The sequence below is a fragment of the Cervus elaphus genome, chromosome 12 (assembly GCF_910594005.1).
Source record: "Cervus elaphus chromosome 12, mCerEla1.1, whole genome shotgun sequence".
Taxonomy (NCBI): domain Eukaryota; kingdom Metazoa; phylum Chordata; class Mammalia; order Artiodactyla; family Cervidae; genus Cervus; species Cervus elaphus.
Window position 1 is genome coordinate 82147269 of NC_057826.1, and position 17756 is coordinate 82165024.

Genomic DNA, 17756 nt, shown 5'->3' on the forward strand with positions numbered 1-17756 from the left:
ATATATAAACGAAGAGACACACAAAGGCACAACTGTGTATGTATACATATACATATTTTATATATTTTTATATTTATATAATTTGTATATATAATTATATACATATATATATATTTTTTTTTTTTTAAAATAAAGGAAGGGACACACAAAGGCACAAATGCATAGGGCTCACCAAAATTGTATGTGATCCTGGCTTTGGGGACCATGGCCTTGGCGAGCGCAGTGCACTGCTCGCACATTTTAACTGAGGCTTACCCCTCAGGTCCTTGGGGTCCAGGCTGGAAGGACAGGGCTTCCCTCAAGTCGGTGAGGAGGCCGCGGCCCAGTGTCTCCATGCAGTGAAGGCAACGCAGTGTGAGGGTTTAGAGGCCCTGCTCCAGAAGCAGATGCCCTATCACACCCCTGCCACTTCTACCAGGGCGACCAGAAAGTTTCTGAAGCTCTCTGCGTCCTAAAGAGGGATGGGACCTACCTACCTCACAAGGCTCTAAGAAGATTTAAGTTAGGATATCTACACATACAGCAGAGAACAGGCACTAAATATGTGCTTAGTAAAACCATAATGATCATCTTTCCTGCTTCCGTGGTGAATCAGGAGAGATTAAAAATATCAGAAAGTTAAAGTTCTATCCTGAAGGTGATTCAACATTCCCATACATTTAACTGGCCCTTTCACAGAGAGCTATCATGCCAAGCAGAGTGCTAAGCATGGGTACCCTGTCTTCTTTCATGATGCAGACAGGCCCTGAGTACCAGCTGTATACCAGTGTTGAGCTAGGACCTGAGAACAAGGAGAGATGCACCCCAGGTTGCACAAATGGACTGGACCTAGCAGCAGAGAGCTTTATGTAGCTAAGACAAGACTAGGGGAGCCTCCCGGGGAACTGGCTGCCTGCCTGGGTAGGGTATGGATTGAGAAGTCCTCAGAGGAGGAATGATGGTAAAATAGCTGTAATTATTCTGGTATCCACTTGGTGCCAGATAGCACATGTAATTTCTAGTGCTCTCAGCAGCCCTGGTTACAAACATCCTCACCTTTCAGAGATGAAGTTTCCCACCCAAGGACTGGAGACCTGTGACCTGCCTCAGTCATGTGGTCGCAGCAGAGTTTGGACACGAGTCTCCTCAGCCCCCACTCTAGGCAGTTCTAGCACTGCCTGCTCTCTCTCCAGCAGACTGCTCTTGAGCTTCTGGATCATTCCCTGGAATGTCCTTCCTACCCTTGGGACACTGAGCAACACTATGTGAAAGTCAGTCAGTCGTGTCTGACTCTGCAACCCCGTGGTCTGACTATACAGTCCATGGAATTCTCCAGGCCAGAATACTAGAGTGGGTAGCCGTTCCATTCTCTAGGGATCTACCCAACCCAGGGATCGAACCCAGGTCTCCCGCATTGCAGGTGGATTCTTTACCAGCTGAGCCACCAGGGAAGTCCAAGAATACTGGAGTGGGTAGCCTATCCGTTCTCCAGCAGATCTTCCAAACCCAGGAATTGAACCAGGGTCTCCTGGAGACGGCAATGGCAACCGACTCCAGTACTCTTGCCTGGAAAATCCCATGGATGGAGGAGCCTGGTAGGCTGCGGTCCACGGGGTCGCCAAGAGTCGGACACGACTGAGTGGCTGAGAACTGTCACTGTCACTCAACTACATTCCAGGGCACAGAGGGGTCTCTGGATGACCTTGAGAGTTTAAACTGGGTCCCTGAAGGTTCAGAGAGTGACTAAGCCAGGATGAGTGAGAGGGCTGAGCAGCTCAGCAAAGAACCATCTAATCAGAGGTTCAAGCCCAGAGCTGGATGTCAGTCTGCCAGTCTACGGGCACCATGTTCAGAGAGCTGCGGTGAGAGGTCAGAGGTCATGTGGCTGCAGCCAGCAGGAGACATGGTTGGAGCAAGGTCAGGACAGAAGGTTATGTGACTGAAGGGCTGCAGTTTCCTAATTACCAGATGTGAATAGAGGACGGGGATGGCCACACGAGTGGCAAATACAGTAAACTCATCACTCCTAAACTGGGGACCCGGGAGAGAAGGCTTTTCTCTTATTTGTAAATACAAAACACAGCAAACAAAAAACAAGCTTTTGTTCTTTCTTCTCCTCCCTGACATATCCTGATTTATTAATAAACTGATGATGGATTCACTGGGTGGTTATAAAAAAAAAAAAGTGTTGAATCAGGTTGCAGTCTTGATATATAAAGTAATCCCTAGAGTGTGTGGGGCGGTTTGAATGGTGCCTTTCCCCAAAAGATATGTCCATGCTCTAACCCTGAGAACTTGTAAATGTGAACTTATTTGGAAAAAGGGTCAGTGTCAATGTGATTAAGGATCTTGAGATGAGATCATCCTCTTCTGGGGGATGGAGGGGGCCCTAAATCCAATAACAAGTGTCCTTAGAAGACAGAGGAGAAGGCCACGTGACCATAGAAGCAGAGGCTGGGTTGAGCAGCCACAGGCCAGGAGCTGAAAGAAGTATACCACAAGCTGAAAGAAGTAAGGAGAATTCACCCCTAACTACTAGAAGAAGCACAGCCCTGAAAATACCTTGAGTTTGAATGTCTGGCCTCCAGAATTGTGAGGGAATAAATTTCGGTTGCTTTAAGCCATTAAGTTTGTAGTTATTCATTACAACAGCCATAGGAAATTAACATAGTCTGCTGGTCCTTCCAGGACAAGGAAGAAAAGCATACAGACATTTGTCGTGCTCCTTCTCTGCGCTGAGCACTATGCAGACAGCTCACAAGCATGGGGACAGGTTGTATGGTGTTGGCACCACTAACCCCAGGTCACACTTTACAGGGCCCCTGAGCCACTCTGGGAGATTGATTATTTTGTCCCTTTTACAGGAAGAAACTGGGGCTCAGAGAAGCTGTATGACTTACCCATAGTCTCCGGCTAGTGAGGGGCACAGACAGGACTAAAATTGAGGTCTCCTGACTCCTATCTGGGCTTCCCTGGTGGCTCAGTGGTAAAGAATCCATCTGTCGATGCAGAAGACTCAGGTTCAATCCCTGGGTTGGGAAGATACCTTGGAGGAGGGCATGGCAACAGACCCCAGTATTCTTGCCTGGAAAATTCCACGAATAGGGGAGCCTGGCAGGCTACGGTCCATGGGGTCACAAAGAGTTAGACATGACTGAGCAGCTGAGGCACACACATGACTCCTAGTCCAGCACTTTCTTTTTCATGCAGCATGTTGCCTCCCTGCCTGTGTTGTTAGGGGGAAACAGAAGAGTAAAATGAATAGAAATAAATCCTCTTTGATAGTCCTTGTAGAAGGATAACTGGGATGATCAAACAGAGGAAGTATATTTCTGGCACATTTGGGGACTTCAGTTACCCATCACTTCCTGATTTCTCGTGAACACAGATAACTAAGGCATTGTCTATAATATCTAGCTTAGACATGCAGCTAAAAATCCACTTCCTAGAACTAATCCCACCCTTAGCTTAGTTTCCTATGGCCAAACTGGGCAGGGTCCCTGGGGAAAGAAAACACGAAACCACATTCCATCCTCTTCTATTCATAAGAATTCTCTAATTTATAAAGTTGAATTATGGTGAGTGACTTGAAATTCCATCTCAGTCCCCATGGTGAGAATCCAACCACAAGCTCCAGAATTGTATTTTTATAGTACACAGCCAGAAACAAAGTGGGAAACAGAAAGGAAAGAAGGAGGGGAAATGCAGAGAAAGAAAGAAATATCAAAGGAAAAAACAAAGGGAGGAGAGCTTTGGATATCAGCCTCCTAGTTCCATCAGCCTCCCATCCGCCCTCTACTCCTTCCCAGTCCTCCCGACGACCCTCCTCCTTCCTTTTCTGATGGTCAAGGAGTTTTCTATGAGACAGGATGGGGAAAATTCCAAGTCTTCTCAGACACACTATTCCTAAAATTAGGACTAACTCACAGGACCTTGGTTAGTCAGTGATAAACAGCTAAACCAAAGAATAAATCATAGTGAGAGATAAAAACAAATAATAGAAGCTCAAAGCCCTGTCAACTGCTAGCCCATTGTTTTAACAAATCAGTAAGAAAAAAGACGAACAACCCAACGGAAGTAGGTTCAAAGGGCATGAATGGGTAGTTTATAGTCATTTCATAAGTTCATGTCTTAAAGCCCTAACCCCAATGTGATGGTATTTGGACATGGCACCTTTGGGAGTTAATTAGGTTTCAATGATGCCATGTGATGGGACCTCTCCCCTCATGGGATGGTTGTTGTTCATGTCCTACTCTTTGCGACCTCATGGTCATATACCAGGCTTGTAGCACACCAAGCTTCCCTGTCCTTCACTATCTCCCAGAGTTTGCTCAAACTCATGTCCATTGGGTCGGTGATGCCACCCAACAATCTCATTCTCTATCACCCTCTTTTCCTCCTGTCCTCAATCTTTCCCAGCATCAAGGTCTTTTCCAATGAATCCACTCTTCACATCAGGTAGCCAAAGGATTGGAGCTTCAGCTTCAGCATCAGTCCTTCCAATGAATGTTCAGTGTTGATTTCATTTAGGATTAACTGGATTAGTATCCTTATCAGAAGAGGAAGAAAGACCAGCACTTTCTGTCTTTCTCTCCACCATCTAAGGATATAGTGAGAAGCTAGCTGTCGTCAAGCCAGGAAAAGAGTCCCCACTGGGGCATCAAATCTGCCAGTGCCTTGATTGTGGACTTTCCCCAGCCTCCAGAACCATGATAAATAAATTCCTGTTGTTTAAGCCACCATGTCAATGACATTTTGTTTTAGCAGCCCAAGCTGACTAGTATAGCAGAGAAATACAACATATATATGAAAACTGTATAATGTTCCGTGTAATCAAATAAATGCAAACTAAAACAACAGAATTCCACTTACCCCCATCAGATTGGCAAAGATTATAAAGTTTGACAATATCAATACGGAAAGAATGTTCACTGTTGATGGGAGTCTAAACTGGGGCAGTTCTTAATAGGGAACTTTGCAGTACCTACCAAATTTTAAATGCACAAACCCTTGAGCCCAGCAGCTCTACTTTCAGTACTTCACCCTTTAGATACATTCAAAATTAGTGCATAAAGTTGTATATAGAAAAACTTTTATTGCCATACTTTTCATAAGAACAAAATCAAAAAATCTGGAAACAACCTGAATATCTATGAAAAGGAGCTTGGTTAAAGCCTCCCAAATCTAATCCATTCAAGCAATGGAATACAACTAACCTGTTAGAATGAAGTAGATATATATATCTGTTAAATTGGACAACTCTCTGTAATATATTAATTAGTAAAAAAAAAACAAACAAGAAGTAGACCAGTATGTAGAAAATAAACCTATTTATAGATATCATCACTGTTGTTGTTGTTGTTGTTAGGTTGCTAAGTCGTGTCTGACTTTTTTATGACCCCATGGACTGTAGCCCACCAGGCTCCTCTGGACTGTAGCCCACCAAGCTCCTCTGACCATGGGATTCTCCAGGCAAGAATACTGGAGTGGGTTGCCATGCCTTCCTCCAGGGGATCTTCCCAACCCAGGGACTGAATCCACATCTCTTATTTCTCCTGCATTGGCAGATGGGTTCTTTACCACTAGCACCACCTGTGAAGCCATAACATTTACATTATACAACTATTTAAACATCACTTACATTGTATGAGGTATTATAAGTAATCCAGAGATTATTTAAAGTTTCTGGGAAGAGGCACATAGGTTATACACAATACCATACCATCTTACATAAATAACAGACTTCAGCATCCGCAAACTTTGGTATCCTTGGGGGTCCTGGAACCCACATTTCTCATATCCAAGGACTGACTATAATGTAGATCTATATGTAGACATCTATAGACATCTATAATGTAGACAGTGTCATTGGGTAATGAAATAAAAGAATGAAGTATAGACACAAACACGCTAGAAGTCACCAAGCAGGAGCATAGAAGAGCTCCATTTCGTCCCTCCACTGGAAGAACTTAAATCATTCGACACAAGTTTTATAATGTGTAAGAAGCAGATCCAGCTGTCAAATCAAATTGATGTTCTCTCCATTCCACTGGAGGTTTTCGAGAATGGGGGAGGATGGATGTAGAGGCAAGATAAGAGAATTGAAAGAGAAGATTTTTCAAAGTACACATACGATGCATGCCTTTTCCCCAGAGGTTATGATATGTCTTGCCTGGGGTGAGGCTAGGATCCAAGGAGATGTACACTTTGGATAAAATCCTCCAATCTTCTAATAGTCCCCTTCCTCATATGAAAAACAACGCTTGGGACTTCCCTGGTGGTCCAGTGTTTAAGAATCTGCCTGCCAATGCAGGGGACACAGGTTCAGTCCCTGGTCTGGGAAGATTCTACATGCCAAGGAGCAAGTAAGCCTGTGAGCCACAACTACGGAGCCCGCTCGCCCTTGGGCTTGTGCTCTGCGACAAAGGAAGTTACCACCCTAAGAATCTCGTGCACCACAGCTAGAGAAAGCCCATGCACAGCAGCCAAGATCCAGGGCAATCAAATTAATTAGCTAATTTTAAAAAACTGCTTGTTATTACAGTATTTTTCTAAATAGTCACTGTTGGCCATGAGCCAGGGAGCAGAAAAAATGGAAGGCATTCAGAGAAGTAGGAGAATCAAGGTAGTCACATCCCTATTTTAACTTGAGCTGTGCAAAAGAAGGGGTGGTAGTAGGAGGATTAAAATCCCCCAAAGGTTTTGGTTTGGAGCTGGATGCTGTAATGAACAACATTTTGGGATCTGTTGTCTGGAAGTTACTGTTAGGAAGGGATGTTTGTGTAAATTTATATTGATGGTAGGATGTATGCATAGGGCAGCCTGGCAATCATTACCTTTTCCCTGAGTCCTTTAGGAAATCCCCTTCCACACTGGATGAAGTATAATAGGAATGTATTCAGGGACCCTGACAGCTGAAGCCAAGGTAAGCAGTATGAGCCAAGTGAACAATCCCTGGAATCTGAAATCTCCAGTAAAGTGGCCAAAAGACCACAGACAGCTTTGGGTCCTTCATTCTGATCCCATCACTTATGTTCTGAGACCATTCCTGTTGCTCTCTGGAGTGCCTCAGTGCCTACCTGCTTCCTAGGCTGGTTACAGTGAGTTCCCCAATGCTTATGTTAGTTTCTGTGGCTTGCAGTTTAAGAATCCTAAATGATATCTGTGTGTGTTTAGTCACTCAGTCATGTCCGATTCTTTGTAATCTCACGGACTGTAGCCTGCCAGGCTCCTCTGTCCATGGGGTTTCTCCAGGCAAGTGGGTTGCCATGCCCTCCTCAAGGGGATCTTCCCAACTCAGGGATCGAACCCAGCTCTCCCACATTGCAGGCAGATTCTCTACCATCTGAGCCACCAGGGAAGCCCAAATGGTATCTAAATGATTGAAAATAATATGTGGCAACCAAGATAAGATGAAAAAAGTTGGTTCTGCCTTTGGCATAGGACTTGGAAAGAAAGCAATGACTGGGATGACCAAAGGTGGCCCCAACTTGGCAGAAGCCTCAGGATTAAAGGAGTCCAGGGCTGGAGGCTTCATATGGAGACAACAGTTGATGACAGTCAATGAAACCAGAGAACCACAGCCACTATGGAATAGGAGGTGCTAAGTGAATAGGAGGTTCACAGGGACAGATGGCAAGTGAGCTTAGAGAAGAGTTGGGAAAGCAACAATCTGAATGATGGTGGCTGTGTTTTATTTCATCATCATCTTTTTAAGGTGGATGAACGTATGACTGAAATAGGATGGTCAGATAAACTGGGGCTTCATGACTCAATGAAATATCATCATCATGAATAATACAGAGCAATGCGAAAAGAGTCCTGTAATATAATACTAAGTGAAAAATGCCAAATACAAACTTGTAACTATACTGTGATTATAAAAATGTAAAGATTCTGTAGGCATATGAACAAAGCCTGGAAGGGGACATGGAAAAATGAAAACATACAATCTGTTACTCAAGCTGGACCCAGGGTAAGTTTTCTTGTAATTTAAAAAAGTTCAGTCATGGTTATAATATTGCTTGCTCAATAAATAAAAATAAATAGATTAAATGGAGAAAGATTCAGAACAGACTGCTGGGGGATGGGGAGAGGTATGGAATAAACCAAGTGTTGGTGGAAGTCCTCCTTACAGAACGCCCTGGGAATTTCTCATTGCCACCAGTAGATCCATAACTAGGAACAGTTCTGAATGTTTTCAATGTATTTGGTTTCGGTACTAATGTGAAATCATGTAAGATTTCACTGGTTTCTAATTTTCTTTCTACGAAATTAAACCCACCATCTGTTCTTCATAGAAAGGGAGTCACATGTAAAGTCTGACATTCTAAAGTCTTGTTCTAGAAGAGACTGGAGAATAAGCCTTTGGTTTTAGCCACATAACCAAATCAACACCCTAAAGCAAACATGACAAAAATACACCTTGGAGCTTCATCCCAGCGAGCAAAGCTTTGGAACTCTGATAGCACACAGAAGCAGGCACATGGAGCTGGCCCCCCGGCTAGGATATTTGTTACCTGTGCAGGAGTACTGGGAGGTGGTGCGCCTTGATGAAGAAGCTCCAAACTCAAACCAGATGTAAATGAAAGACCTCCATGATGGTTTTCTCAGAGACACAAATTCAGCCTTACATTTTAGCCAGCTATCTTGACTCTGCTACAACACAGACTGCAAAAACCCCTACTCTTAACCTTTCAGCATAATGTCAAGGCCAGCAGCTGCAAAATGAATATAAGAATCTCACAAAAATGGGAGCCTGGAGTAAAACATGCTCAACCTTGATTATCGCGTCAAAAGTTTATAAATAAGAGAGCTCTACAAATGCATTTTAAAAGGATGCATTTGCACAAAACCATAATAAAGGGGGAGGAGTGGGTGGAAGCCAAGGAGGAGAGAGAGGGAGATGTGTGGAAAGAGAAATACCAAGCCTCAGCTAAAGCATGAACCATACAGAGGAAAACCCACTGACAGAGAGCCACCCGAAAGCTAAGTAAGTATGAGTTTTGTTGCCCTGCAAATTCCAAGTCTTATCTGCCAGGCCCTCGGGCCCTCTCTTAACACCTGTGTTCACTGAGTTGACGAATCCTGATCTTAAATTCAGGATTTAAGTAAATGATCTTAAATTCATCAAACTCCATCATATCCATCCACAAATATGGTACTTGAGTATCTGTTGTTGTTCAGTCACATGGTCGTGTCTGACACTTTGTGACTGCATGGACTGCAGCATGCCAGGCCTCCCTGTCCCTCACCATCTCCTGGAGTTGGCCCACGTTCATGTTCATTGCCTCGGTGGTGCCATCCAGCCATCTCATCCTCTGTTGCCCTCTTCTCCTTCTGCCCTCAATCTTTTCCAGCATCAGGGACTATGTCTGCAACAGATGACCAAAATACTGGAGCTTCAGCTTCACCATCAGTCCTTCCAGTGAATATTCCAGGTTGATCTCCCTTAAGATTGACTGGTTTGATCTTCCTGCTGTCCAAGGGACTTTCAGGAGTCTTCTCCAGCACCACAGTCTGACCCAAACACTGGAGAACAACACAGATATACCCTTGTCCTCCTAAGTCCTAGTCCTGTGTTGCTTCTCCATGTGTGACCCACCTGGTACCCACAACATCATCAACCTCACATCTGCTGGAGACAAGCAGATCCCTGGATCTCACACCAAACCTGGTGAATAAGAATCTCCTGGGTGAGGCCCAGGAATATGCATTTTAAACAAGTTTCCCCAATGATTTGAATGCATCCTCTGGTTTGAGAGTCACTGGTCCCTGGATGCCTCTAGAGCAGCGGTCCCCAACCTTTTTGGCACCAGGAACCAAATTTGTGGAAGATAATTTTTTTTCATGGACCTTAGTGGGGGGGATAGTTTGGGGATGATTCAAACACATTATATTCATTGTGCACTTTATTTCTAAGCTAATGCTGATCTGACAGGAGGTACTGGTTCCCAGCCTGGAGGTTGGGAACCTCTGTGATGGAAAGCATCCAACTGACTTACCCTCTGGGCTTTGGGCCTCTACTACACACTGCTAATTCCTTAATCCCCAAATGCTCTAGCCACACTATTTTATTACCCTCAAATTCCCTGCTTTTCTTCCCACCCTTTTTACTTCTGTCATTCAATTTGATGACAAACTAGAGTTTATCAAACGAGACAGGAAAGCATCCACAGAAGGATACCTACCTAACATGGGATCCACGCTAAGCAGCCTCCATTTGAAATGTACTTTTAAGAAAGGAAGTACAGTGGCAATCGGAACTGTAGGAAGATTAAAGAGAAGGGAAGAGAAGACTCGTGGGAAACCCTGGACTGGCCCCTGTGTTCTGGTCCCAAGTCCACTGTAACTCACTTTCTGATTTGGGGCACGTTGGTCTGTGGCTCTGGACCTCAGTTTCCATATCAGTAAAATGAGCCGGTTGGGCTTGATGAGGGCTGGGGTCCCTTCCAGTGCTAACAGGCTTTGATTTTTCCTGGAAGAGAGCTGACATTCCTTGCCACGTATGGATTCGCTTCAAGTACCACAACAGAGAGGCAATCCCACAGGTTGTGCCCAGGGATCTCCACTGCCAGCCAAGAGCAGGCTTTCAGCACAGAAGATCTTCCCTAAATGTGGTGCAAAGGAGGCCCGGATGCCTTCCCATAGTATTCAAAGGCAGAGCCCGGCCAGAAGGATGGAATGAGGTGAATATTTGAATGTGATCTGCATAATCAGAAACACTCCCCCTTCTGAAATGAACCTGACTCTTTCATCACCAGACACATGGAAACATCCTTGGTTGTAACTAGAAAATAACACGGAGCATGTGCCTGGGTCCCGAGGCCGCCCTGGGTGGCTGCACAGTTACTCGGGGAACACAAGCAGATGTCTTCTCTGTGCGCAGGGCCTGGGTGTGTTCTTTTGTTCGGTGGCTAGTCCATTTGGCCTCATGCTCTCAACAACAATCCACTACCTGCAACCCAAGCCAACCGGGACAAGTCAAAATAGTGAGTAATTCACACAATAAAGAGTGCTGGCTTCTGGACCAGAGGTTGACTCGGAACCTTCCAGTAGAGACTTCTGCCTGGTGATTTGGCCATTTGCATCTGAGTCAGTAGCCAGCACTCCCCAGGAAGCAGCTGAGATCAGCAGGCTCCTAGAAGGAAAGCAATTTGAAAGCATCCCCTGGAAACTGGCAGCATCCCACGCAGAGCAGAGCACACAGGAGACACTCAGTAAACACTCTGCGGGATGAAGGAGGCTGTAGATGGGTTGAGATGGGGCCCTACCTGGATTCCCATCTTCAAGTCCTTCCCTCACCCACTCACTCCTCCTCATGCCATCAAAGCTAGTTTCTCAAGATCTAGCCCTACTGCATTATTCTCTTGCTTACCAATGTCTCTTGAGTTCTCACCCTCCAGAAGATGAGATCCAAACTTACTTTGTGCCATGGCATTTGAAGCTTTTCATAAACCTCACAAACCAGCCTCACCCTTCCGTTCCAGCTTCAACTCCTCTGCTGCCCTCTCCCCCATCCCCCCACTGCGCTCATGGCATGGATGAAGTTGAGAAGTAGGACACATGCTTCCCCCCTTCTGCCTTCGCCCTGCTAAGCTCACAGCTCACACGCCTCTCCCCTCTCCCCTCCTCCTCTGCCTGGGAACTCCGACTCAGCTCCAAAGACCTCTCCCATCCAGGTCTAATGGTCTCTCTCCCATGCTGCAGGGTCACTACCCACATCCCTCTCCGTAGCACCTACCACCCGGCACTATAATTATCTGTGTACATAACTATAACTATCTGTCCCCCCAACACCACCAAGAGCCCGCAAGGCAGGTATTATGCCTATTTATCTTTGTCTTCCATTTACTCTCTCTAACAGCACCTCTTACAGTGTCTGTCACCTGGCAAGGCCCTAGGAGAATGTCTGATGGAAGGATGAATGAGCACAGGGATGAATGAATGACGAATGTACCAACTGCTTGGTTTCCTGCTTTATGAAACTTCAAACACCTCCTCTCCCCAGAACAGCATGCCCGCTCTCCTATCTCTTCAAAGTAATGCACTCAGCACTTGATCCCCTGCTTATCTCCTGCCTTTTGAAACTTCCTCTCCCCTTGACTCCAGGACACCATGCTGTCGTAGACTTCCTCCTAAACGTACAGCTCTCTTCTCTTCTGTTATCTAGGTCTTCTTCTATCTGCTGGCTTCTCCTCTTTTCAAACTCTTCAAATGTTAGGGCTCCACTCTTGGCTTTCCAAGCTTATCCAACTCTTCTTACAGGGAAATACTGTAGCATCAGCAATGATCTTTCATGATGATATTTCCCTTATTAATGAGTAGCCCCAAGCTCTCTCCCAAGCACCAGATTTATATTCTAAATCACCAACTCTACTTACCCACACATGGGCTTCTCACACCCAATATGTCACCTAACCAAGACCTGAATACCTGTTCCACCTTCTGATTCATCCAAATGGTTATAAAATATGACAGCTTGACCTCAAAAATGTCTCTGGACTCCGTCCCGTTCCCCCCGTCCCCAGGGCCCACGACTGGGGCAAGGTTTCACTTTCATCTGCTCTCGCCTGGTCTCTATCCATTCAACCCCCCTTCCTTTCACTTCCAGAATTACAGTCCTAAAAACCATGCATCCAAGTCCCAAGTTTATTGACTTCCTGGAGCTCCCCTCTGCCTCCAGAACTAGTCCCCCAGCCTGGCTCATAAGTCCCCTCACTCTTTGGCTTCTTCCCGGACCTGTAGCCTCCCCTGCTAGCACTTCCCTATTCTTAACTTCTCACTCAACTGCCCCAAGTCTTTACACCGCTCTTTGCCTAATACAGCCCATGCTCCTGGGCTCAAAAGCCCTTGCTCCCACCGTTACTTCACCTGATAAGTTCCTGCTCATTCTTCTAGACTTACTGGATGCCACACCCTCTTTGCAGACAACCCCAACTCTCTAGGCAAGGATGGCTGCTCTGTTCTTTAGGCATTCAGAGAATTTTGAACACACTTTACTGTATTCCATTATAACTTCTTGATGTGTCTCATACCAAATGTAAACTTCTTATGCTCACCTACAAATGGAATAAGTATAAAACTGAGAACAACAAAAAATCAAATTAACAATATTAGCTTAATGTGATGGATGGTTAATGAAACTAAACATTGCAGACTGTGACCAGGATATATCTAAGCTCTTGAAATTTTACTTATTGACTATACTCTTCTGAATTTGAGCATGATGAACTATCATTTGAGTTATTTTTTCCTTTTGAAAAATGAACTTGTTTTAAACCACCAATCCATCACAGAGAAGGGTCTATGTATAAGGCTGAAAAACATTTTAAATCCTGCTTAATTAAAAATATTCAGTATTAATTACCACTGTACTTATTAGGAATGAATGTGACCTGGGTCATGAAAGACAGAACCTGTGCACACAGCTGAAAGTAGACCTGATTCTGCATTTCTACAACACAGGGTTTTTGGAGATTGATACCCAGATGGTATCACATATATCTCCACCCTTTTATGGAATGAAAAAATTTTAAACCTTTCCTCACTAAAAGGAAGGTATAAACTGTCATTCAGATTACCCAGAATAGACTTATATTAATACTTTTAGGTTATCATCAAAATGAAAATTCTCAACTAAAAAAATCTAATTTAAGATGCAGATCACCAAGTATACACAAAAGACCCAGGGATCTATGGGTCGTTGGCTTATAAAACACTGTTTTAATTTTAAAGAAAAATGATGAGGCTGAGAGCCAGGATTTGACTCCAGGCTGGGCTGATTCCAAAGTTCAGACTCTTCTCTCTCTGCCCTTGGCATTTAATTTTCGAGAATGCTCTGAGGCCCAAATACTGCACACCAAAGAGCTTCAGAAGACATAAAGCCCTTTTGTTGTTTAGTTGATAAGTCGTGTCCAACTCTTTTCTGACCCCATGGATTGTAGTCCGCCAGGTTCCTCTGTCCATCGGATTTCCCAGGAAAGAATACTAGAGTGAGTTGCAATTTCCTTCTCCAGGGGATCTTCCTGACCCAGAGATAGAACCCATGTCTCCTGTATTGGCACGTGGGTTCTTAACCACTAGCCACCGGGAAGTCCCATAAAATGCTATATGATGGTTAGTTGAGGGTTATTTACTATTATTTATATAGGTCAAAGGAAAATACTTCAGAAGAGGAACAGGCCTATTTTAGGAAGTGTTCTACCTTGCACAATTTGATGCCTCTTTAAGGAGATAATATTCATATCAGTTCTCTCCATACATTTAACAGGTTACAACTCAAATCTGATATTGTTTGATTAAGGAGGTAAAGTTATTATTTACATGTACCATGGGAGCAGGTGAACAGAAAACTGGGGCCTCCCAACAAAGGAAAAGATGCTAATTATCAGGGGCCCAGGTGCAAATGCTACTAGAAAACTGCTGCTAACCCAGGAACACCCATGAGCAGCCATTCCTGGAAGATGTGCAATCGTCTGGGATGCAAACAAATCTTCTGACCCTATCATTTCCATGGTCCAGTTGAATTCCTTGGTTACCTTTGAGATTCTTCTCATTACACCCAATGACCTATAAAAATCTATCTTCTTGTGTTTAAACAGCATTTCTTTGATTCTTCTAAAAAGAGAGGCAAGTAATGTCTACTAAGCCCCAACCATGTGCCAGACAGGCACATTACTAACTCACTTGACTGCATTTTAAAGCTAGCTTCCCCACACTCACCAGCTGTTGTTATTGTTTAGTCACCAAATCGTGTTCAACTCTTCTTTGACCCCATAAACTGTAGCCTGCCAGACTCCTCCATCCATGGGATTTCCCAGGCAGGAATACTGGAGTGGATTTCCATTTCCTTCTCCAGGGAATCTTCCAGACCTAGAGATAGAACCCACATCTCCTGCATTGGCAGGCAGACTCCACCACAGAGCCATCAGGGAAGTCCCATTGTCAATCATACCTTAATTCAAATGTCATCTCCTCAACGAGGGTTCCCTGGCCACATCATCTAAAGTAGCAAGTGTACATGGGCACACATGTACACCCACACACACACACAAACATACACAGATAGTCACACACAGAGTCACTATTCCACTGTGCTGTTTTGTTTCCCTCATAGCAGTTATTACAGTCTGAAATACTCTTATATGCTTGCTTGTTTATTTTCTGTTGCTCCCATCTAGACTAGAAATGCCTCCTTATATGTGAGGATCTTGTGTTTTCACCTCTATTCCCAGGCCCTAGGAGCAGAGCCTGCCACATAGCAGATGCTGAGTGGTTTTTGAATGAATATACTCTACTCAGTAGGAAACATCATCCCTCCATTATAACTGAGAAGCTAATGTATTCTGCTTAGGCTTAGGCTGCTAGAAGGTGATACAGTCAGAACACAAACTCCAACCTACCTGCTCCAGGAGCCAAGACGCTCACTCCTCCACCTTCTCTAACTGGGGTTGTTAGCAGTGCACCAGACATCCCAGGGTAAAAAAAGATGTGGGATCTTCCCCAATAACCAGTTTCCTCAGGGCATATGTGTATGTGAATTTTTCCCTGATGTTAAGTAATTTAGAACATTGTTTTAAAATTAATGTCACATTTCCAAGAATGTTTAAAGAAAATAGTAAACTTCAAGGATATGTTGAGCTCTCAGTAGGCCACTCTGGGCCACTCCAAAGGTTGTATTCTGCTTGATTATGTGCCTGCATGGGTGTGTGTGCAAATATTCACACTCTTCTAGTGGGACATTTGGAGGAAGACATTTGGGAAGCCCCACACTGTACTGGCCACCACTCAGAAGTGCTGGAGTTGAAATGATTTAGCAGAGAAAAAAGTAGCTGAGGAATAACAATCCTAAACAATGATGTTTAAGGTAAGGGAAGATGGTGCTAGAGAGAGAAAGGTCAACAGACCTCAGCTAAAGTGGTTTAGATGAGAAAGCAAAAGCATAGACATTATTTGAAAGAGACCCTGTTGCAAGGATGGTTGCAAAGCCTCCTTCCCAGAACGGGTCAAAATAAAACAGGCTTGTCTTTCTGGGATGGTGTAGGTGTGGTCTTGCCCGGAAAAGACAATCTCTGGAACTTATTTCCATCCCAAGAATGCTATGCTCTAGGCCACCAGCAACAGCCAAATTAGAAGCTCCTACCACTGTTTTTGGAATGATAAAAAGGGAGGAAGGGGCGCTTGTTAGCAGACTCTGGCTTGATCTGAAACTTCTGCCCCAGACAGTCATAGAAAACTTTGTCTGATGCAACATCCTTGCTCGGGTGAGGAACAGAACCCTCCAGCAGCACACATCCCAGGGACGTCAGAGGAACCTGCCAGTCAGGGGAACCGGGACGCCCCTGTCCATGTAGACATGGGTCATGTGGACAGCCCCGAAAGGGCCTCCTCTGTAGCACTCATAGGCTTCCCCAAACATTTAAACTCTCCCTGGCTGTGAACCAAGAATCCTTCTCAGAGCCAACTGCGTACAGCCCATTAAAAACCCTGTGCAAATGCAAACACTCTCTCCATTAGACAAGGAAGAAACAAGAACCACGTTTTGGGACTGTGCTAGCAGTTGTTGAAACCAGACCAGGGGCTACAGTCCCTGAAGAGGAAATATCACTGTATTAAAAACCACAGCTATTTCCAAGGCTCACAGACGATTATGCGGGAGACCAAAGGTGCCGTAGGAAGTGCTGGGAGCGCAGGCGGGTTCTGCCACATTTAGGGCAGGACAATGTGGAGGAACCAGAGGCACCTTTGGATTTTCGAACTGCTTGAGGCTTGAGATCCAGTGTGTTCGATGGTAAGAACATTGCACTCGTATAAATGTATTCAATCTACACCCTAATCCTGGGAGGTTAGCATCCTCCCTTTATCCACAGGAGAGTCATTAACCTAATTGGTTAGAATCCCTTATGCTGCCTGGACCACATTTACTGGCGAGCAGAGGTACCCCTTTGAAAGCTTCCATCCTCTGGCTCTTTCTTCCACAGCAAGGGGTCCTCCGCCTCTTTTTTCTTACAAGTTCTTGAAAGTGCTGGTCACTGCTTAGGGCTCACAGAGACAGAAGGTTCCACTTAGGCCTCACATCCAAGCTATATAATCCACTTGTGCTTTGTCAGAACTCTGCACTGGGACCCATTAGGCACTGACCCAGGTAAAGTGTTTTCTGGCATTTTCCTCACAACATAACTCTTACTGTAAATTGGATATAACGGGAATGGTTAAAAAATGAGCACATCCACCATCACACGGATGTTGGCCATATGGGATTCCCGAGGGAAGCCAGCCAGGGACACAGGAGAAGCCACCGCTACTCCCCCAACTGGGCCCAACTCCGGGGCTTAGGAGCCACCAGGATGGTGTCTCCTTCTGAGGGCGGCAGTTGTGAATGGAGCTGCACTGTGTTTGGATATTCTGCTCCCTGCCCCCCACATCTTATCTCAATTTTGTACTTTATTGATTGTAACAATGGATCATGATGACAACAGCCTATATATGTTACCAAAACACACCCGGTGACCATTAAAAAGCCTTTATTAATTCTTACAGAAAACCTTATTATTGCAAGTATGAAACTCTCAAATACTTAACCCTTTTCTTCCTCAGAAACATGGCTTTGATGACTTGATGTTTAGCACAAAACCTCTCAGGGGAATAATTAATGCATCATACGGACACAGCAGGCTTTGTCTCCCATCGGCTACTCTTGTCAGGGTCTCTCTCGCTCAGGAATCCTACAGGCAGAATTCAGGCACTGAGGCGTCTCTGGCAGGGATACCAGTGGA

At 44.7% G+C, this 17756-nt stretch overlaps 1 protein-coding gene across 5 annotated transcripts in view; it reads right to left on the bottom strand.

Moving 5' to 3' along the window:
• The window catches only part of THSD4 (thrombospondin type 1 domain containing 4), a 639243-nt gene that overhangs the window by 543023 nt on the left and 78464 nt on the right, over positions 1-17756 (bottom strand). The gene's annotated exons all lie outside the window — the stretch shown is intronic.